Source organism: Schistocerca americana, chromosome 6, assembly GCF_021461395.2.
Source record: "Schistocerca americana isolate TAMUIC-IGC-003095 chromosome 6, iqSchAmer2.1, whole genome shotgun sequence".
NCBI classification, from domain to species: domain Eukaryota; kingdom Metazoa; phylum Arthropoda; class Insecta; order Orthoptera; family Acrididae; genus Schistocerca; species Schistocerca americana.
Genome location: NC_060124.1, coordinates 78600068 through 78622396, shown reverse-complemented (window position 1 = coordinate 78622396; position 22329 = coordinate 78600068). Strand labels below are relative to the sequence as shown.

Genomic DNA, 22329 nt, shown 5'->3' with positions numbered 1-22329 from the left:
CCCTGCCACTGGCAGCGAGCAGTACGTCTGTAGATTTCAGGCGACACTAAACTAGATACTGATACGACTCTGGGCCTCCAAGCTACATAAAGTAGTGCGTGCAGTCACGCAGAAGGCAGCAGGCACAGTGAAGCAGACATGACAATTCACCCCCACCCATCGCAGCAGGAGATACGGCGAGACGTGGCACTGCCTTCCTCCCCCCCTCCCTCCCCCACCACCATCTCCTAAACAGGAAGCGGGGTTACATGTTCCTGCGCGTATCGAGACGGAACGTCCATCCAAGCGGTCGTGTCGAAATGGGACGGCGCTTTATAGTACGCTGCCACCGCCAAGCGCGTTGACGCAGCGTATGTTTCTGCTGCTCAGAACTTCTGCCATAGCGGCGCCCGCGCCGACGTTACCAGCTAGGCAGCACGCTGCGCAACAACAGCCGCGCCACACAATGGGCGTACAAGTCTCCACCGCGTTCAAGGTACGTCTTATACTAGCTGCCCCAGGAAGAATGGTCAGTATTCACGCATAAGACAGGAACGATCATTCGAAGCAAAAATATGCAGTAAACCTGGGATCTAGTATTCTTACCTTAAGGGCCAGGAGCTGTTCATCTTCGATACTGTGAAACAAATCTCTCTTACTGCAAGCTCTTTGCTTTCCGTGTTTTGAGAGATGGTGGAGTAGTGAAGCAACGCAAGTCACTTAATAAAACCAGGTCTTCCGATCCCGACTGTATATAAATTAGCTTCCTTTCAGAGTAGCCTAATGCAATAGCTCCGTACTTAAAAATCATATACAACCGCTCGCACGACGAAAGAACTGTAACCAAAGAATGAAAAGTTGCACATGTCATACCAACATACAAAAAAAGCAGTAGGAGTAATCCAATAAATTACAGGCCCACATCATTAACGTCGATACGCACCAGGATTTTAGAACATTTATTGTGTTCGAACATTATGAACTACCTCGAAGAGAACGGTATATTGGCACATAGTCAACAAAGATTTAGAAAACACCGTTCTTATGAAACATCTGGCTCTTTACTCACACGAAGTGATGAGTGCTATCGACAAAGGTTTTCAAATTGATTCCGAATTTATAGATTTCCAGAAGGCTTTTGACACCGTTTCTCACAAGCCGCCTTTAACGAAATTGCGTCCGTATGGAATGTGATCGCAGCTGCGACTGGATTCGTGGTTTCCTTTCAGAGTTCACGGTTCGTAGTAACAGACGGAAAGGCATCGAGTAAAAACGGAAGTGATTTCTGGCGTTTTCCAAGGTAGTGTTATGGACCACCTGCTGTTCCTTATCTATATAAACGATTTAGGAGACAATCTGAGCAGCCGTCTTAGCTTGTTTGCAGATGTCGTTTATCGTCAAATAAAGTAATCAGAAGATCAAAACCAACGATTTAGGTAAGATAACTGTATGGCGCGAAAATTGACAACCTGCCGTAAATAATAAAAAGTGTGAGATCATCCACATGAGTGAGTGGTAAAAGGAATCTGTCAAACTTCCGTTACACAATAAATCAATGAAATCTAAACGTCTAAAATTCAACTAAATGCTTAGGAACTAAAATCATGACAACTTACTTTGGAAAGAACACACAAAAAATATTGTGAGGAAGACGAGCTAAAAACTGCGTTTTATTAACAAAACAGTAAGAAGATGCAACAGATCTAGTAAAGAGACTGCCTACACTACACTTATCCGTCCTCTTTTGGGGTACTGCTGCACGGTGTGGGGCCCCTACGAGATAGTATTAACAGAATACATCGAGAAAGTTCAAAGAGGAGCACCACGTTGTGTGTTGTCCAGAAATAGGGGAGAGATTATCACTGACATGATACAGGATTTGGGATGGACATCAGTAAAGCAAAGGCGTTTGTCGTTGCGGCGGAATATTCTCACGAAATTTCAGTCATCAGCTTTCTCCTCCGAATGCGAAAATATTTCCTTGACGCCGATCTCCGTTGGGAGAATCGATCCTCATGATGAAGTAAGGAAAATCAGAGCTCGCACTGAAAGATATAGATGTTGCTTTTTTCTGCACGCTGTTCGAGAGTGGAATAATAGAGAATTATTCTGAAGATTGTGCGATGAACCCTCCGCCAGGCACTTAAGTGTGAAGGGTGAAAACTGGGGTTCAAGGAGTCTAATTTTGTTGTTAATTCGTCCGGTTTCAAGGGCAACAAGCAGATAAGGGCATGTTTTGTAGACAAAGACAGCAGATCAACTGCTGTCTATTTTTATTGCAAATTATGAATAAACTTTTAAGTTTTCTCCTTATATTATTTCATAACTTTCTTGTGGCTCTTCCCATTTTTAATCTTTCAAAGCAATTGGAGCACTGTACTTCATTGATATCGCACTTTGTAAAAACTTCCAGACTAGGGATGGTGCTATTCTGTAATGTAGCTGATGTCCGACCACGACAGTGAGAAACTACCATACAGACCAGATGCGGCACATTGCTTGTACACGCGTACTATCTAGTAGATCACACCACTTGGTACCATGTACATTACTGTCTCAGCAGTGCTGTGCCAAAACTTATGCCATGTGTTCGTTGGCACTGTTATTAAAACAGCACTGATCACTTTTCCCATTTTCTATAATAACGCAATATTTCAAAACAATGCAAATTTTATATAAAGACGAAAAATTTCTGTTATCACAAATTGATATTTAGGAGTTTTTTTTACTCCGATATTAGCAAAAAATAAAACCACCTTTTATAACCGAGAGCAAGCAAATGCCGAAAAATACCGATTATTCCAAACTAAGATACCGGTATTGGTTTTACTTACTCCAGAAGGCACTGTGCAATGCACGTCGGTGGACACTTTGCGTCAAATGATAAGACATTCTGTCTTCTGTCCGATTCGGGGGAAAGAAAAAGAAATTGCCACCATGCTTGCGTAGGAGACGCGGTTTCCGTTATTAACACGTTTTTATTAGGTCCTTTCTTGTCTATCTACCTCATACAAATTTTGCAACTGATTTTAAACTAATTTCCCGATCACCGGCCGGTGTGACCGAGCGAGGTAGCGCAGTGGTTAGACACTGGACTCGCATTCGGGAGGACGACGGTTCAATCCCGCGTCCGGCCATCCCGATTTAGGTTTTCCGTGATTTCCCTAAATCGCTCCAGGCAAATGCCGGGATGGTTCCTTTCAAAGGGCACGGCCGACTTCCTTCCCCGTCCTTCCCTAATCTGATGAGACCGATGACCTCGCTGTCTGGTCTCCTACCCCCAAAACAACCCCCCCCCCCCCCCCCCCAACGCCAGCGGCCTGTGTGGCCGAACGGTTCTAGGCGCTTCAGTCTGGAACCGCGCGACCGCTACGGTCGCAGGTTCGAATCCTTCCTCGGGCATGGATGTGTGTGCTGTCCTTAGGTTAGTTAGGCTTAAGTAGTTCTAAGTTCTAGGGGACTGATGACCTCAGACGTTAAGTCCCATAGTGCTCAGAGCCATTTGAACCATTTTGCCTTCCGGATCAGCTAGAGGCTTGAAATTGTATACATATCTCAGAACTGGAGGACAGTGCAGTACTAACTCGTGCGAAAATACAAGCGGCCATGACATCTAGATTTGGAACGGAAGGAATTTATAAACCACCTTGTTATACTTTGATTTACTTTCCTTCTTGAATGTCGAAGGTCACGGCATAGAAGATTCTGAAAACGAGTTAAGTAGTAAATATCACTTTCAATTTTCGTGGCCGACAACTATCATTTACTGCGCCCCTCATACAGAACCAGGCAACTTAAGATCCTTGTAACTCCTGCCACTCGCTAGGTTGCGGCGAGTCTCTCGTGGGCCCTGATACCCGCCCTCATGTCACTGTCTTCTTTTTCAGTTTCTGGGTTTACAAGCTTAACAGTTGGCAGTAAGTTTCTATGTTCATACGTTAATAATTGCGCCAATCATCAGGTTCTTGCTGTAGCTGTCGGAAAAATTAACATGGGAGAATGTCCCTGTCTTCAATAACGAGTCCCGGGACCGTCGTGAACGACGTGTGGACTTTTTCTTGTTCAGTTTAAGAGCACATACTGCAGATGTCGTCAGTAGCAGTTCCTCCTCCACGACTGTTTTGAAGCGACCGAGCGAAAGTTTGAATAGTGTAGCTACAGTCTTGCACCATGATACAAGACTGATGACAAAGCGTTAATGTAGACCAGACGCCAGCCGGTGTGGCCGAGCGGTTCTGGGCTCTTCAGTCCGGAACCGCGCTGCTGCTACGTTCGCAGGTTCGAATCCTGCCTCGGGCATAACTGAGAAAGGGGAGAGAGAGAGAGAGAGAGAGAGAGAGAGAGAGAGAGAGAGAGAGAGAGAGAGGGAGAGAGAGATATGAATCAATTGAGTGTCGGTGCTCCGAGTTTACTGTGTCACAAGAAGCGGCCGTGCCACGCACGGTGCCTAGCCAGCCAGCCAGCCTAGTCTGCTGCCGGCCGCGTTGTCCTCCTCTTCGGCCCGCGAGCCGTGACGGCACGACTGCCGCCGCCTTCCATTTTCTCCCCGTAATTGGCAGCCGCCGGCCGCTGTCCAGTGTCCGCTTCACGGCACAGTGGTGGCCGCGGCTCCCAGTAGCTGTGCAGAGCGGCAAGTAGCTCTCCCTCCCACAACTGCGCGGGTCGGTGAACTACGGGCGAGAAGAGAACAGAAGGCGGGCACGTGCCAGGCGCAGTTGGTTCCGCCCCACTGCTCGCGCGTCGCCGCAGGAATGCGTTTCCTGAAAAGTGCGGCGTGTCGGCGAAAGTTCCACGCAAGTGGTGGGCAGCCGTCCAAAAGCTTTGCTGTGACGTCAGCCAAAGATTTTGCGTTTAGCTCGTGGCCTGATGCGTATCTTTTGTGTCTCGCATTTCACCCTCACCCCGCCAGCTGGGTAGGTACAGTGCATCGTACGTTGATTAATAAAGAAAACGCTTACGCTGGACAGTCACCTGCCTCCATCTCCAGTGCCTCTTACGATGTTTCCCGCCTTAGGACATAAAGGCGATCCAGAAAGATACGCTTCAGAATGCATCCAGATAGCCAGAAAGCCGGCACTGACGTGACAGCTTGCAAAGGTACAAGCTGTCCACCACCCGGTTTGTTGGATTGAACGCTGCGGTGCCTCTGCAAACACGGACCTATCAGAGGCGATACTAGGGACGTTCAGTGAAAAATGGTTCAAATGGCTCTGAGCACTATGGGACTTAACATCTGAGGTTGGTTCAAATGGCTCTGAGCACTATGCGACTTAACTTCTGAGGTCATCAGTCGCCTAGAACTTAGAACTAATTAAACCTAACTAACCTAAGGACATCACACACATCCATGCCCGAGGCAGGAATCGAACCTGCGACCGTAGCGGTCGCTCGGCTCCAGACTGTAGCGCCTAGAACCGCACGGCCACTCTGGCCGGCAACATCTGAGGTCATCAGTCCCCTAGAACTTAGAACTACTTAAACCTAACTAACCTAAGGACATCACACACATCCATGCCCCAGGCAGGATTCGAACCTGCGACCGTAGCGATCGCGCGGTTCCAGACTGAAGCGCCTAGAACCGCTCGTCCACATCGGCCGGCGGACGTTCAGTGAAACTGGACATCAACAAAATATCGATGTTATGAGATGAAACGTTAATATTTCAATGTAGATGTTGGATGTCTATGAAATATGGTAACAGTTATTAAAGGATCAATGGCTCTGAGCACTATGGGACTCAACTGCTGAGGTCATTAGTCCCCTAGAACTTAGAACTAGTTAAACCTAACTAACCTAAGGACATCACAAACATCCATGCCCGAGGCAGGATTCGAACCTGCGACCGTAGCGGTCTTGCGGTTCCAGACTGCAGCGCCTTTAACCGCACGGCCACTTCGGCCGGCCGTTATTAAAGGAAATATGTTTATGTATAAAATGTCGATGTTTTGGGGTCGATATTAAAGACCACGAGCGAACCCATCAGTGCTTCGCAGTTGCTAAATATGTATATGGTTTGAATAGGTGTCATGATATCCTTCTCGCCCCTTTCTCTGTCTATCCTCTCCTCCACCTTATATCTCCTGCTCCCTCTATCTCTCCACCTCCTCGTCCTCCCCCCTCCTCTCTCTGTCCATCTCCTACTTCCCTATGTTCGTTTCCTCCTCCCCTCTCTTTGTAAATCTCCTTCCCCCCCCCCTCCCCTCTCACTCTCTGACCTTCAGCCGTACGTATTCTTATTTCCAGCCTTGAAATGAACAGCTAAATCGGTTGGGATCATTGGTATACGGCGTATGACAACCTTTCCTGCTGCTGTATCTCTGAGGATAGTAGCTTCACGGACAGAATTTCGCATAGTTTTAGTCTGCGAACGGGTAGGATTACAAACTTTAAGACGATTTAGCTACCATAGTAGTACTCCAATCATAAGGCCATAAGCCTTAAATGCAGCTTCTTTTCTGTTAAAACAAACTGCGCGGAAGAAAGCAGAATCTACATCTATACTCCGCAAGCCACCTGACGGTGAGTGGCGGAGGGCACCTTGAGTACCTCTATCGGTTCTCTCTTCTATTCCAGTCTCATATTGTTCGTGGAAAGAAGGATTGTCGGTATGCCACTGTGTGGGCTCTAATCTCTCTGATTTTATCCTCATGGTCTCTTCGCGAGATATACGTAGGAGAGAGCAATATACTGCTTGACTCCTCGGTGAATGTATGTTCTCGAAACTTCAACAAAAGCCCGTACCGAGCTACTGAGCGTCTCTCCTGCAGAGTCTTCCACTGGAGTTTATCATCTCCGTAACGCTTTCGCGGTTACTAAATGATCCTGTAACAAAGCGCGCTGCTCTCCGTTGGATCTTCTCTATCACTTCTATCAACACTATATGGTACGGATCCCACACTGCTGAGTAGTATTCAAGCAGTGGGCGAACAAGCGTTCTGTAACCTACTTCATTTGTTTTCGGATTGCATTTCCTTAGGATTCTTCCAATGAATCTCAGTCTGGCATCTGCTTTACCGACGATCAACTTTATATGATCATTCCATTTTAAATCACTCCTAATGCCTACTCCCAGATAATTTATGGAATTAACTGCTTTCAGTTGCTGACCTGCTTTATTGTAGCTAAATGATAATGGATCTTTCTTTCTATGTATTCGCAGCACATTACACTTGTCTACATTGAGATTCAATTGCCATTCCCTGCACCATGCGTTAATTCGCTGCAGATCCTCCTGCATTTCAGTACAATTTTCCATTGTTACAACCTCTCGATATATTACAGCATCATCCGCAAAAAGCCTCAGTGAACTTCCGATGTCATCCACAAGGTCATTTATGTATATTGTGAATAGCGACGGTCCTACGACACTCCCCTGCGGCCCACCTGAAATCACTCTTACTTCGGAAGACTTCTCTCCATTGAGAATGACATGCTGCGTTCTGTTATCTAGGAACTCTTCAATCCAATCACACAATTGGTCTGTTAGTCCATGTGCTCTTACTTTCTTCATTAAACGACTGTGGAGAACTGTATCGAACGCCTTCCCTGGTAGGGAACCCGTGTCTGTGGCCCTCTGAGTCTCATGAACGGATAGCGCGAGCTGGGTTTCACACGATCGTCTTTTTCGAAACCCATGCTGATTCCTACAGAGTAGATTTCTAGTTTCCAGAAAAGTCATTATACTCGAACAAAATACGTGTTCCAAAATTCTACAATTGATCGACGTTAGAGATATAGGTCTATAGTTCTGCACATTTGTTCGACGTCCCTTCTTGTTAACGGGGATGACCTGTGCCCTTTTCCAATCCTTTGGAACGCTACGCTCTTCTAGAGACCTACGGTACACCGCTGCAAAAAGGGGGGCAAGTTCCTTCGCGTACTCTGTGTAAAATGGAACAGGTATCCCATCAGGTCCAGCGGCCTCTCCTCTTTTGAGCGATTTTAATTGTTTCTCTATCCCTCTGTCTTCTACTTCGATATCTACCATTTTGTCATCTGTGCGACAATCTAGAGAAGGAACTACAGTGCAGTCTTCCTCTGTGAAACAACTTTGGAAAAAGACATTTAGTATTTCGGCCTTTAGTCTGTCATCCTCTGTTTCAGTACCATTTTGGTCACAGAGTGTCTGGACATTTTGTTTTGATCCACCTACCGCTTTGATATAAGACCAAAATTTCTTAGGATTTTCTGCTAAGTTAGTACATAGAACTTTACTTTCGAATTCATTGAACGCCTCTCGCATAGCCCTCCTCACACTACATTTCGCTTCAAGTAATTTTTGTTTGTCTGCAGGGCTTTGGCTATGTTTATGTTTGCTGTGTAGTTCCCTTTGCTTCCGCAGCAGTTTTCTAACTCGGTTGTTGTACCACGGTGGCTCTTTTCCATCTCTTACGATCTTGCTTGGCACATACTCATCTAACGCATATTGTACGATGGTTTTGAACTTTGTCCACTGATCCTCAACACTATCTGTACTTGAGACAAAACTTTTGTGTTGAGCCGTCAGGAACTCTGAAATCTGCTATTTGTCACTTTTGCTAAATAGAAAAATCTTCCTTCCTTTTTTAATATTTCTATTTACGGCTGAAATCATCGATGCAGTAACTGCTTTATGATCGCTGATTCTCTATTCTGCGTTAACTGTTTCAAATAGTTCTGGTCTGTTTCTCACCAGAAGGTCTAATATGTTATCGCCACGAGTCGGTTCTCTGTTTAACTGCTCAAGGTAGTTTTCAGATAAAGCACTTAAAAAAATTTCACTGGGTTCTTTGTCCCTGCCACCCGTTATGAACGTTAGTCTCCCGGTCTATATCCGGCAAATTAAAATCCCCACCCAGAACTATAACATGGTGGGGAAATCTACTCGAAATATTTTCCAAATTATCCTTCAGGTGCTCAGCCACAACAGCTGCTGAGCCAGGGAGCCTATAGAGACATCCAATTACCATGTCTGAGCCTGCTTTTGCCGTGACCTTCACCCAAATTATTTCACATTTCGGATCTCCGTCAATTTCCTTCGATACTATTGCACTTCTTATCGCTATAAACACGCCTCCCCCTTCACTGTCCAGCCTGTCTCTGATTCCAATCTGAGTTTAGAATTTCATTACTGTTTACATCTGGTTTCAGCCAACTTTCTGTCCCTAGTACTATGTGGGCATTGTGACCGTTTGTTAATGAGAGCAGTTCTGGGACCTGTCTATAGACGCTCCTGCAGTTCAGTATTAGCACATTAATATTGTGTTTCCCTGTTGCACGTAGCTGTGTATACTGCATAGTCGTATATTAAAAATATGTAGCCAATGTCCATTTGAATGTTTATTAGCGCATCATCGAAAGATTTGAAATAAATCCGTCAAGAACTTTTCGAGATTTTTTAAACAACGTTTTCCATTTAAGTAGTACATGTTGTGATCCGCCAGAGCAGTATGACCACGAATCTATTACCTATATAAACCTGGCGTCACCTGGCGAGGAATGTCTGCTAGTCAGACACACACATGATGCGTGCCGTATCAGTGAGCGCGCTGTCCATGTGTAGAATAGGGAAGGCGCGTGATCTATTGAGTTTCACCATAGGCAGATTATGATGGCGTGGAGTCTCGGCACGAGCATTTCAGAAACTGCTTTCGAGGAATGCTGTGGTGAGTGTCTTCAGCTCATGGCGTCGTGGGATTGGTCGGCCACCCCTCATTGCGGATGTCGCACTACCTAGGCTGGGCAGACTGGTAACACAGGACACGCGGCGAACTGTGGCGGAACGAACATCAGACTTGAATGACGGGCAGCGTACAAGTGTGTGAGCACGTACTGCACCGAACACTCCAAACGATGGGCTTCCGCCGCCAACTACCCTTGCATGTGCCAATGTTAACACTACGACATCGGCAACTACGTCTGAAATGGGCACGTGACCATCAGCACTGAACGTTGGCGCAGTGGCAAAGCGTTGCATGGTCTGATGAATCCCGATACCCTCTTCTCCCGATGGGAGGGCGCGAATCCATCGTCTGTTAGGGGAACAGCTCCTTGACACTTCTTCTGCGCCACGGAGACAAGCTGGTGGCGGCTTCATTATGCTCTGGGGAACATTCACGAGATCATCCGTGAGTCCAGTGGACCGTGTACAAGCTACTTTGAAAGCCAAGGAGTATCGTACACTGGTTGCAGACCACGTACACCCCTTCATGAGGATCATCTTTCCGGAATTTTTCAACAAAATAAGGCGTCATGTCACAAGGCCAAGGGTGTGATGTAGTGGATCGAGAAAAACAGTGGCGAGTTCCAGTTGATGTGCTAGCCCTCTAACACGCCAGACCTAACGCTGATCGAACACTTCTGGAATGTGATTGAACATGGCATCAGAGTTCATCGCCCCCTTCCCGGAATTTACGGGAATTGGGTGACTTGTGTGTGCAGATTTGGTGCCAATTCTCTCCAGCGACCTACCAAGGCTTCATTGCTTCCATGCCACGGAGCGTCGCCGCTGTTATCCGTGCCAAAGATGTACATACCGGCTATTATGTAGGTGCTCATAAAGTTCTGGCTGATCGCTGTATGTTCTTACAGGATGACAATAATTGAACTATATGAAAAAAAAACGTAAATTATTTACAGACTACGGCGTGCACACACACTATTCAACATGTAAACGTCGTTACAGATATGTCAGCCGTTGAGGGTGAAGAGACTTCTAGGTCGCGAAATGCGGACTCTGTCTCCCAGATGGCCTATTTTGCTTATTGACGAATCCACCCAAATAAAAGTGGGCTTCGTCGCTAAACCAAACCATGCAGCGCATACTAATTCCCATCATGCCCCGCGGCAAACCGTGTAGTTTGAACGTCCTAACGCAAACCGTTCACAAGTTACGGCGATTTTACTTCATATAGTTCAATAATTGTCACTCTATATTTATATGCGATAAATGTTAAGGAAGCATGCAGTCTTTGTCCGTCAAATCGTGTGTAGGGATATCATGTAAAAATGGCAGTAAATCTGTCAAGAACTTTTTGAAATTTTTGGTAACAACTTTAAACGACATCTCGGCTTTATATACCGATAGTGCTATGGATGAATGTTAAGGTTTCATGGTCAAATTAAAATCAGCATCGCTGATACGCCGGCATCACACTTCGTTGGACGACACGTCCTCGCATTTCTCCAGCCATTAGATCTGACTCATCCAGCCAGTTACAAGGGCACCCACCTACTAGTTCGCTCCAAACAACGGTGCGACTCGGCGTTTTTCACGTCATCATATAGTTGGCACAGGTGTTACAAGTGTGACGTGAGAGAAAAAAATCTAGGAACACGTGCGGTTAGGACTTCTTAATTTGAAGCCTGGTCCTTACGCACGGAAGCACCGAGTCAAATCATGATAAGAAACTGCGAGACCGTGATTGCTTCTTGTATCATTTTTAACGCACCTCACCTATGACACTGTCACATTTTAGACTCACTGGAAAAGCTTCCTAGAGGAGCCACGTTCGACGCATGTGGAACAGCACTTACACCGTCACGGGAAGTACTCTCCGAACTGTAGTAGTTTCTTAAGTGTATACCCCTCGCTTCAGTTAACTTCTGGTCTTTAGGGCCTTGGTCGACATATAAAACTATTCCCTGACGTATCGTCTCCGACTGCGCGAGATACTTTGGATGTAAAACGGAAATTGCATCAAGAGCTCAGGGGGATAGAGCCACCTCTACACAGCTGTATAAAAGTGGAACTTCCTCGAGCCCTAGATGCAATTCTCCGAAGATGTCTCTCGCAGTCGGAGGCGAAACTTCAGGGAATAGTTCCACATATCTACCACGGGCCTAAAGACCGGATGTTTGAATTGAAGTAAACACCGTCCGTGGAAACTTACATCGTATGAATTAAGCCTTCCCATATGCGATTTAACTGAAACTTAAACGATATGTATAAACAGCGTTACGTATTCTTTATTTTTAGCGAAACATGTTCATTCGCTGTTCTCAGTATAGTCAGGAAATACCCATGTGCACGGTGGCGTAACATGTGCAGTTTGCCGACTAAAGCCTTCGGGGTTCCATCCTCAGTATCAGCACTCGTATTTGTATATCAGTTTTCAGTTTCTTCCCCTGTGGCAGCGATTGCTTAGTGTGAAAACGGCAAGTTGCACCGTGGCTCGAAGTCCGCCTTAAAGCATTTGTCTCCTGTTACAAGGTAGATGAGTCAGCCCAGAGATGGACGGAAGGAGGCGTTCTAGTTCTAAGGGAAACTCAGCTCCGCGCTTTATCTTCCCTTAAGACCGTCGTCGTGCGGGCGACAAATTCCAATCTGCATAAAGAAAAGAAGTCACGACACTACTAACCTTTGGTAGTTAGTTTTAATACGCTGTTTTCTCGGAATACGGGAGGGCCGAGGTGCCTCGGTTGGACACTGTAACCCTTAAAAGGCCAGCCTTGGGTTTTCTAGCCAGCGTTTTTAAGGCGACTTAACTGCTTTCCCAAGACCACATGGGAGACGTATGCTTTCTCATTTTATTCGTGCCGTTCTTCACACACTGATCAGAAAACAGGTGAAGAGAAAAAATGCCGGAGGTATAGTAAGATGAGAAGAACGGCCGGGAGAAAGGTAGACTGAACCCCATGCCACCCCCTCTACTCTACACCGCACCCACACGACGCCACGATTATGGCAGAGAATGACGACACGGCGTCCGTTTTCTAGCGCGTCCTCCTCAGGGCCTGTTCGCAGAGTTAATTAATACTTTTAGTTAAAATACTTAGAGTGTAGCAAACACAGAGTTTCAGCCCACGTAAGTCACTGCGGGAAAACTTAGCTACAGGGTGGCGCAGACAAAAGTAGCCGTGTAAGTATAAAGTAAAAGCAGCGGAATTACAGAAACGAAGAGCTGAAATCGACTTACCATTTATTTCCAACGAAAAATGCAGTGAAAATCACATTTATGGAAGATGCTGAAAGTGACCTCCTGCAACATCAATGCACAGCTGTGCACGTCTAAACATAACAGATATCGATGGCGACAACTTCACGGCTGATGTGTTTCATGTGGATTTGTTTCAACAACTTGCTCTTCAGGTGTTCCCACAGCGAAAAAACACATGTTGCTAGATCCAACGAACCTGATGGCCTTAATTGTTTGCTGACAGTTCGTTCCTCAGTGAAGACATCATAGACTCGTTCCAGGGATGCCTTAGACGTGTGGCATGTTGCCCCATCTTGCTAGAAGAAGCAGTGCTGTATTTCATATTCGCTGAGTTGAGCACAAAATATATCAAAAATTTCCATGTGTGCAGTCGTGTTGAGGGTAGTATCAAAAAACATAGTCCAGTGATACGCGTTCCTGTGACACCGCACCAGACGCCGATTTTCTCGTCATGCAGTGGTTGCTGACACATACACTATGTCATCAAAAGTATTCGAACATCTGGCTGAAAACGATTTACAAGTTCGTGGCGCCCTCCATCGGTAATGCTGGAATTCAGTATGGCGTTGGCCCACCCTTAGCCTTGGTAACAGCTTCCACTCTCGCAGGCATACGTTCAATCAAGTGCTGGAAGGTTTCTTGGGGCATGGCAGCCCATTCTTCACGAAGTGCTGCACTGAGGAGAGGTATCGATGTCGGTCGGTGAGGCCTGGCACGAAGTCGGCGTTCCAAAACATCCCAAAGGTGTTCTACAGGATTCAGGTCAGGACTCTGTGCAGGCCAGTTCATTACAGGGATGTTATTGTGTAACCATTCCGCCACAGGCCGTGCATTATGAACAGGTCCTCAATCGTGTTGAAACATGCAATCGCTATCCCCGAATTGCTGTTCAAATGTAGAAAGCAAGAAGGCGCTTAAAACATCAGTGTATGCCTGTGCTATGATAGTGCCACGCAAAACAAGGGATGCAAGCCCCCTCCATCAAAAACACGAGCTGACCATAGCACTACCGCCTCCGAATTTTATTGTTGAATCTACACACGCTGGCAGATGACGTTCACCGGGCATTCGCCATACCCACACGCTGCTATCGGATCGCCACATTGTGTACTGGGATTCGTCACTCCACAAAACGTTTTTCCACTGTTCAATCGTCCAATGTTTACTCTCCTTACACCAAGCGAGGCGTCGTTTGGCATTTACCGTCGTGGTGGGTGGATTATGAACAGCCGTTTCACCATGAAATCCAAGTTTTCTCATCTCCCGCGTAACTGTCATAGCACTTGTAGCCCATTACACATTACGACCCCCTTCAACTGTCGGCGCTCTCTGTCGGTTAACAGATGAGGTCGGCCTGTACGCTTTTGTGCAGTACGTGTCCCTTCACGTTTCCACTTCACTATCACATCGGAAACAGTGGACCTAGGGACGTTTAGAAGTGTGGAAATCTCGCGTACAGACGTATGACACAAGTGATACCCTATCACGTGATCACGTTCGAAGTCCGTGAGTTCGGTGGAGCGCGCCATTCTCCTCTCTGACGATGTCTAATGAATACTGAGGTCTGTGATATGGATTACCTGGCAGTAGGTGGCAGCACAATGCACTTAATACGAAAAATGTATGTTTTTGGGGGTGTTCGAATCCTTTTGATAACATAGTGTAATGTAAGGGTTCTCCGTTGCCCAATACCTCGTGTGCTGTGAATACACATGAATGGAAACATAAAACAATGCTTCATCATTCATGATGTAATGGAAAGGGTGTATGTTGATGTTATTCAAAAGCTACCTGCAGTAATTTGCACGTTTCTGTCTGTCATGCTCCCGTAATTGCTGTACAGCCATGAAGCGACATGGCTTCAAATTAAGACTTTTCAATATCCGCTGGAAACTACTCCTACTTACATGCACCTGGTGGGCCAGTTTACGTGTAGACTTCTTTGGGCTCTGAATAATTTTTCGGCGAATGTCTGCAGTAACTTATGGTGTGCGAACTGGGTGATTTCTTTGTCGTTTCACATTTTGCACAGATCCGTAGGTGCGTCGGTTTTATACAGAGACTGTATTGTTGTCTGTGCTGTTAGTTCCCTGTGCGGATAGTTGACCGAGAAAATTTCGGTGTTTCCTTAGCCAAATCTGTTTTCATATAGGCTTCCACAATTTCAGTTTTTTCTTTTATAGAGTAAGTCATTTTGCAAACCGCAAAGAGAAGTGTCTAACTTCACTGAGAAATAAACTGAAATGCTGACAGAAGAATGCATAAAACTGTCCGTTGTTGTAGATGTTTACTCTGCTTCAGAAATCGAGGTATTGCATTCGCATTCAAGGGGGAAGCGGGCTACTTTTAACTGTTCCGTGCTTTATTACCTCATGAATGTTACAAGCGATGTGCTTCTTTATAATTTTATTGTTACTTCGACTTTACTTTGAAGGCGACCTACTTTTTTCAAAATTACAACGTGCCTTACGTAGAGCATTTTATCCAATCGAATACAGAATTTTCGTTTTTAGAGCTGATGTACTTCAGGATAAGACATATTACCTATAGAATTTCAGAACGTTATATGTTGAGTAGCTTGGTATCAGAAACCGATGCTGAATCCTTACCGACTAATTTGATATGTAATGAATACGTCGGAGGTAATGACAGAGCCGGTTGGTCACTGGAAATGGAAATGCCGTGTGGCTAGGGCCTCCCGTCGGGTAGACCGTTCGCCTGGTGCAAGTCTTTCGAGTTGACGCCACTTCGGCGACTTGCGTGTCGATGGGGATGAAATGGTGATGAGAGACACACAACACCCAGTCATCACGAGGCAGAGAAAATACCTGGCCCCGCCGGGAATCGAACCCGCGACCCCGTGCGCGGGAAGCGAGAACGCTACCGCAAGACCACGAGCTGCGGACGGTTGGTCACTGATACCGCTGTACTCCGTAGAGTGATAAGCTGTAAAGCAGAAAACATTTTTAAAAAGTCAAAATCGTTTGGACTAGGCGCAAAAGAACGTGTTAGACCACACAAGGCTTGGAAAAGCTAACATCCTAAAAATTCGAGTTTCCAGTGATTCCATTCACTTTGTCGCTTGTATTATGGATCCCATAATGTCCGTAATTCTTAAGAAAATGGCACCTCCAAAATGCCCGATATTGTGCGACACACTCGTGCGAGCCGATGAGCAATTACTGCGCCGCATATTCTCCCATGCTGGCATCATAGTTATGCGCCTGAAGGAATTAGAAGTCAGTTTCTAGAGTTTGAAGTCTGTTTCGACTGTTCGTTACTTTTATCCACAAATAAAAAAATCTATAATATTTAACATACTACACCGATCATCTTCAGGCGTTTATACATACAGAGAATTGTTACTTAAAAATTAAATAACTTAAACTAAATTAACATAGGAGTTTTGTTATTTATTTCAAGACATTGAATTTTTAAGTAACAGTTTTCTGTAAATAGAAACGCCTGAAGGTGAGCAGAACATGCTCGAAACGCGTTGCAGTCTATTACTTGTAAATTAAACACAAAACTTATGAAAGTGACTGGTAACAGAAAATACGTATAAGTAATTAGCTATTCCACACAGCCACGGTTCCCAAACGTAACCAGTACGGCCGCAAGTAAAAAATCCATACTTTGAAATACGAATTATACTTTTGAATACTTAGACTTTCTTAGACAACGATTTCGTTAGTACATAATGCATCTCTCATACATTCTGTGTTATCAACTTCAGGAACAGAAGGGAGCTAGGTTAGCTGTTTTGTGTGTGACTCGTTGCTCTGGTGCCTGCATAACATTCTCGAACCTCATTCTTTTATGACTGCAACATCCATATACCATGAATGGTTAGACAAGTAATGCATGACTGTACAAGGATGCACGACCAGGGAAAAATAGATGCCGCCTATAGGAAGAGAAGCCATTATCTGAATATCAAGAGCTCTGATTTAAAGCCACTCCTAAGCAAAGAAGGGAAAGATGAAAAATGGAAGGAATATATAGAAGATTATAGAAGACGAATACTATAGAAACGGAACACAAGGTAAATGGAGATGAGATGGAAGATATGATATTGCGAGAAGATTTTGCGGTGAAAGACGTAAGCGGCCAAAGTCTCGCTGGAGTTAATATAAGGATTATTGAAATCCCTGGGACAGCCAATCATAAAAAAAACTGTTCCTCATTCTGTGCCAGATATATCAAATGGCTCTGAGCACTATGGGACTTAACATCTGTGGTCATCAGTCCCCCAGAACTCAGAACTACTTAAACCTAACTAACCTAAGGACATCACACACATCCATGCCCGAAGCAGGATTTGAACCTGCGACCGTAGCAGTCGCGCGGTTCCGTACTGAGCGCCTAGAACCGCGAGAGCCAGATATATCGACAGGAGAAATACACTAAGCACATTTTCTTGTAAAATAACTACATTAAGGTCTTAAAAGTTTGGCCGGCCGTAGTGGCCGTGCGGTTCTGGGCGCTACAGTCTGGAGCCCAGCGACCGCTACGGTCGCAGGTTCGGATCCTGCCTCGGGCATGGATGTGTGTGATATCTTTAGGTTGATTAGGTTTAATTAGTTCTAAGTTCTAGGCGACTGATGACCTCAGAAGTTAAGTCGCATAGTGCTCAGAGCCATTTGAACCATTTGTTAAAAGTTTGTTTGAATACTGTGAAACTAGTTTCAAACTAACCGATCACATTCTGGCGAATTTGAAAAAAAATGTGACTACCGCTTGTCTGTAATTTTGATTACTAACTGCTGTGCAAAATTATAGCCGTATAAGCACAAATACAATAAACAAACGAACATGTCTGACATGTACATTTGCATACAGCAATTTTTTAAAAAGTTTGCTTTCAGTAATTTAAGGTTACGTCCAGTAATTTGCGTTTGCATACTTAAATGATATCTTCAGGTAGTAATTTACATTTGCGTTAAATATGATAGACTGCTTTTCCGAATTAGATACTTACGGTAGTGACAGTATTTTTTTTTTAATTACAAATTCTGCCAGAAGATTACCAGTTAGGGCGAAACTGGTTATATAGTAATAGAATAAAAACTTTCGACAATTTGGTGTAACTGTTTTACAAGAAAATATCTTCATAAGAATGTAGCAAATCTCATTCCGAAGCAGGAGATGCTGAAAGCTGTGAATGTTGCCGAACAATCAGTTTCATAAATCATGAATGCAAAATACTGACACGAATTATTTACAGAAAACGGGAAAATTGGCTGGAGCCGATCTCGGGGAAGATCAGTTTGGATTCCGGAGAAATCTAGGTATACTCGAGGAGATGCTTAACTCTGCGACTCATCTTACAAGATAAACGCAAGAAACGCATATCTCGTACCACGACTATGGCCCTACCCATGATGCTGCCTCATGAACCATTTGCCGTTTTCCTCTATTTTTATTTTCAGGGTATTGTATGTGATGATAGGGCAACGGCCTTGCCGCAGTGGATACACCGGTTTCCGTCAGATCACCGAATTAAGCTCTGTCGAGCGTGTCCGGCACTTGGATGGGGGACCATTCGGGCTGCCATGCGCTGTTGTCATCTTTCGGGGTGCACTCAGCCTCGTGATGCCAATTGAGAAGCCTCTCGAGCGGATAGTAGCGGCTCCGGTCAAAGAAAACCATCATAACGACAGGGAGAGCGGTGTGCTGACCACTCGCCCCTCCTATCCGCATCCTCAACTGAGGATGACCCGGCGGTCGGATGGTCCCGATGGGCCACTTGTGGCCTGAAGACGAAGTTCTTTAGTATGTGATGATATGTTTCCAGGAGTATTTTGGCGCCAGTTAAGTGTCGTGGTTGCGGATGAAGTTTTCTACGTTTGTACAGACACTATTTTCCTGACGTAGCCATACACTTCAAGAACAGCAAATGTTGGAGACTCGATCTAGATGATAAAATCACCGTGATGTCATTGGTCATGACAATCTGCACAGCTGCGAGTAGGACTGACTTCTTGCGTAGGACAGAATCTGTATAGTCTTCAGTGTCGGCACGTACCAATTGAAATGTGAAGGGAGTGGTGCTGCGTGTACCATTGCCACTGTTGGCAGGCTGTTTCCTCTGGTAGGGCGAGGAATGCTGACGGCACTGCGGTGGCAGACTGCAGGCGTCCGCTTATCCCCACTGCCCACTGTCTGCCGTGCTGACTGGGACTGGCGGCCGTGTCACGTTGCCACTGTGCGCACGTATGTCTCTCGTCGCGTCTGCACTCCTCTGGTCGCCCCATTGCTAAAAAGCAGATGGACAGGCCTCTTGTTTCGCTTGCGACATGTGTGCCGCTCGTGTTCTCACTACATACTCAAAATTAGATTTAGCGCGGAACTTCAGTATCCCCGAGATGACACTGCAGTCCACGGCTTTGCAACACGCGTGCGGAGGCGTGCACATTTACTCGAGCTTCCTATCAAAATAACGATAACATTTTGTTAGGTGTGAGCAAAAAATCATACGGGTACAGAGGCCGTCGAGTGGTTCTTGTTACTGTTGGTGTTGTTGTTGTTGGTGGTGGTCTTGGTCTTTAGTCTGGAGACTTCTTTGATGCAGCTCTCCGCGCTACCCTGTCCTGTGTAACGTGCTTTGTGTCAGGGCCCAGGGGTGGCTATTCAGGGGTAGTAAGTAGAATGAAACTTCTCGAACATTTTTATCTTGCCATACTTTAAAAAGCTTTTTTGTTTATCTTACCACGTACCCTAGTTTTTACTCCGAACATATTTCCCCGTTTTGTTCAAATGGTTCTAACAAGGGAACCTCCCCATCGCACCCCCCTCAGATTTAGTTATAAGTTGGCACAGTGGATAGGCCTTGAGAAACTGCACACAGATCAACCGAGAAAACAGGAAGAAGTTGTGTGGAACTGTGAAAAAAATAGGCAAAATATACAAACTGAGTAGTCCATGCGCAAGATAAGCAACATCAGGGAGAGTGTAGGCTCAGTAGCACCGTGGTCCCGTGGTTAGCGTGAGCAGCTGCGGAACGGGAGATCCTTGGTTCAAGTATTCCCTCGAGTGAAAATTTTTACTTACTTTATTTTCTGTCCGTTCATTCATTGACGTCTCTGTTCACTGTAATAAGTTTAGTGTCCGTGTTTTGAGACCGCACCGCAAAACCGTGCGATTAGTAGACGAAAGGACGTGGTTCTCCAATGGAAACCGAAAACATTTGATCGCAAGGTTATAGGTCAACCGATTCCTCCACAGGAAAACACGCCTGGTATATTCTATACGACGCTGGTGACGGCATGTGCGTCACATGGCAGGAATATGTTGTCGACCCACCTAACTTGTACACTTGGCGAATAGGTGAAAAGATTCTTCTACCTTGCCCGATTTAGGTTTTCTTGTGGATGTCATAATCACTCCCAAAAAAGTGATGAAAACATAAGTTTGTCACATAAACTGCAACAAATGAATGCAACAGTTTCGCAGTCGTACTGTTTTCCCTGTGCTCTGTCAAAACATATGTTTTTAACGTTTTCAAATTTTTCCGTGTGTAGACTGTCAAATCCTGCATATGTCCAAGCAAATCTGAACATGTCCTGGAATTTTGGAGAGTGAAGTTGATTATGTGTGAGTACCTGGACTTTGATAATTGTCTGAAAATAAAAAATACAACTCTTCACTCCACGGAAGATTTGAACCAATGACCTTTCGTTCCGTAGGTGCTCACGCTAACCACGGGACCACGGCGCTACTGAGACCACATTCTCCTTGATGTTGCATATCTTGCGCAAGGACTACTCAGTTTGTATATTTTGCTTATTTTTTTCATAGTTCCACACAACTTCTTCCTGTTTTCTCGATTGATCTGTGTTCAGGTTTTCAAGACCTATCCACTGTGCCAACTCATAACTAAATCTGAGGGGGGTGCGATGGGGAGGTTCCCTTGTAAGCACTATGGGACTTAACATCTGAGGTCATCAGTACCCTAGACTTAGAACTACTTAAACCTAACTAACTTAAAGACATCACACACATCCATGCCCGAGGCAGGATTCGACCCTGCGACCGTAGTGGCAGCGCGGTTCCGTACTGAAGCTCCTAGAACCGCTCGGCCACACCGGACGGCCCCTGTTTTGTACTGCGCAGAGCTCTCGCAGTAGCAAGAGCACGATTCTGACCAGGCGAAGTGAATTACGTTTCACTTCTCCCGCAGCTCAACCGCACGGGTGAAGCCAGAGGGCGAGCAGAACCGTGTTACAGTACAATCCCCCTCGTCCGCCCTCGGCTGGTCCGCCGCACCGGTTGCCTCGACCGTGCTCGAGCCGAACTTGCGCCGAGTCACGATTTACTATCCGGTGCGCCATTGTTGTCTACTGTATTGTTGTTTACAGGTAATTGTTGTTATCCGTTTTAGTCCTCCGTCATCTCTCGTGTCGTTTTTGACGTTGTGCGTGTTTTCTCTACAGTGGGCGCTGTAAACTTTACGTTGGTTTTATGACACTGTATTTCTGTGTTCGGTACAGTATTTGTTTTACATTGCGTGTGCTGTACAGTTGTCTGTGTTTTTTCAACGTCTCAGGAGTAAAAATGGAAATGAGCATTTGGCGCCATTGGCCGGGAGGTCCCTTACGGGGCAGGTCCGGCCGCCTTGGTGCAGGTCTTATTACATTCGACGCCACATTGGGCGACCTGCAAGCCTGATGGAGATGAAATGATGATGAAATGATGATGAAGACAACACAACACGCAGTCCCTGAGCGGAGAAAATCCCCGACCCAGCCGGGAATAGAACTTGGGCCCCACGCGACGGCAGTCCGTCACGCTGACCATTCAGCTATCGGGGCGGACAATGTGTCAGGAGTGAAACGTAAACACGATAATCTTCCATTAAATGAAAAATTAGCAGTGCTACACAGACTGGAATCACTCCAAAAAATTGCCAAGAAACTGTGTCGCCATTACGACAGTAAAATATTGGAGGAGAAATCGGAAGGACAATCCTAAACTTGAACTGCTTGACTGTGCGTTGTGGAAGTGGTACCACCAAGAAAGGAAGGAAAGGAACCCCGATATCTGGGCCCATTATAAAATAAAAGGCCATAGTTTTGCATAAAAAACTAGAAAACAGAAGAGAGTTCGCTTGCAGCTAGAAAACCATTAACAACTTATCTCCCTTATTACTGCAACCAAAAATCTGCTTGGATGGACTGTAACCTGTTCAGATCTTAGTTCACCGAGTTCGTTCCATCTGTTGAACAAGACTTTAAACAGGAAAAGCTCCGAGTTCGTGATCTATTGCTGTTGGATAACGCACCATGACATCCGTCTGGGTAGGTTGTAACGTACAGGGCTATTACAAATGATTGAAGCGATTTCATAAATTCACTGTAGCTCCATTCATTGACATATGGTCACGACACACTACAGATACGTAGAAAAACTCATGAAGTTTTGTTCGGCTGAA

At 45.5% G+C, this 22329-nt stretch overlaps 1 protein-coding gene across 5 annotated transcripts in view; it reads left to right on the top strand.

Moving 5' to 3' along the window:
- The window catches only part of LOC124619339 (focal adhesion kinase 1), a 749959-nt gene that overhangs the window by 426834 nt on the left and 300796 nt on the right, over window positions 1-22329 (top strand). Inside the window, exon 1 of one of the 5 annotated variants that reach the window (XM_047145655.1) lies at window positions 372-475. The exons of the other annotated variants lie outside the window; for them this stretch is intronic. The gene's annotated coding sequence lies outside the window, so the exon portion shown is untranslated. Of the gene's footprint in view, window positions 1-371; window positions 476-22329 lie in introns of those variants that run through there. 5 annotated transcript variants of the gene reach the window in all.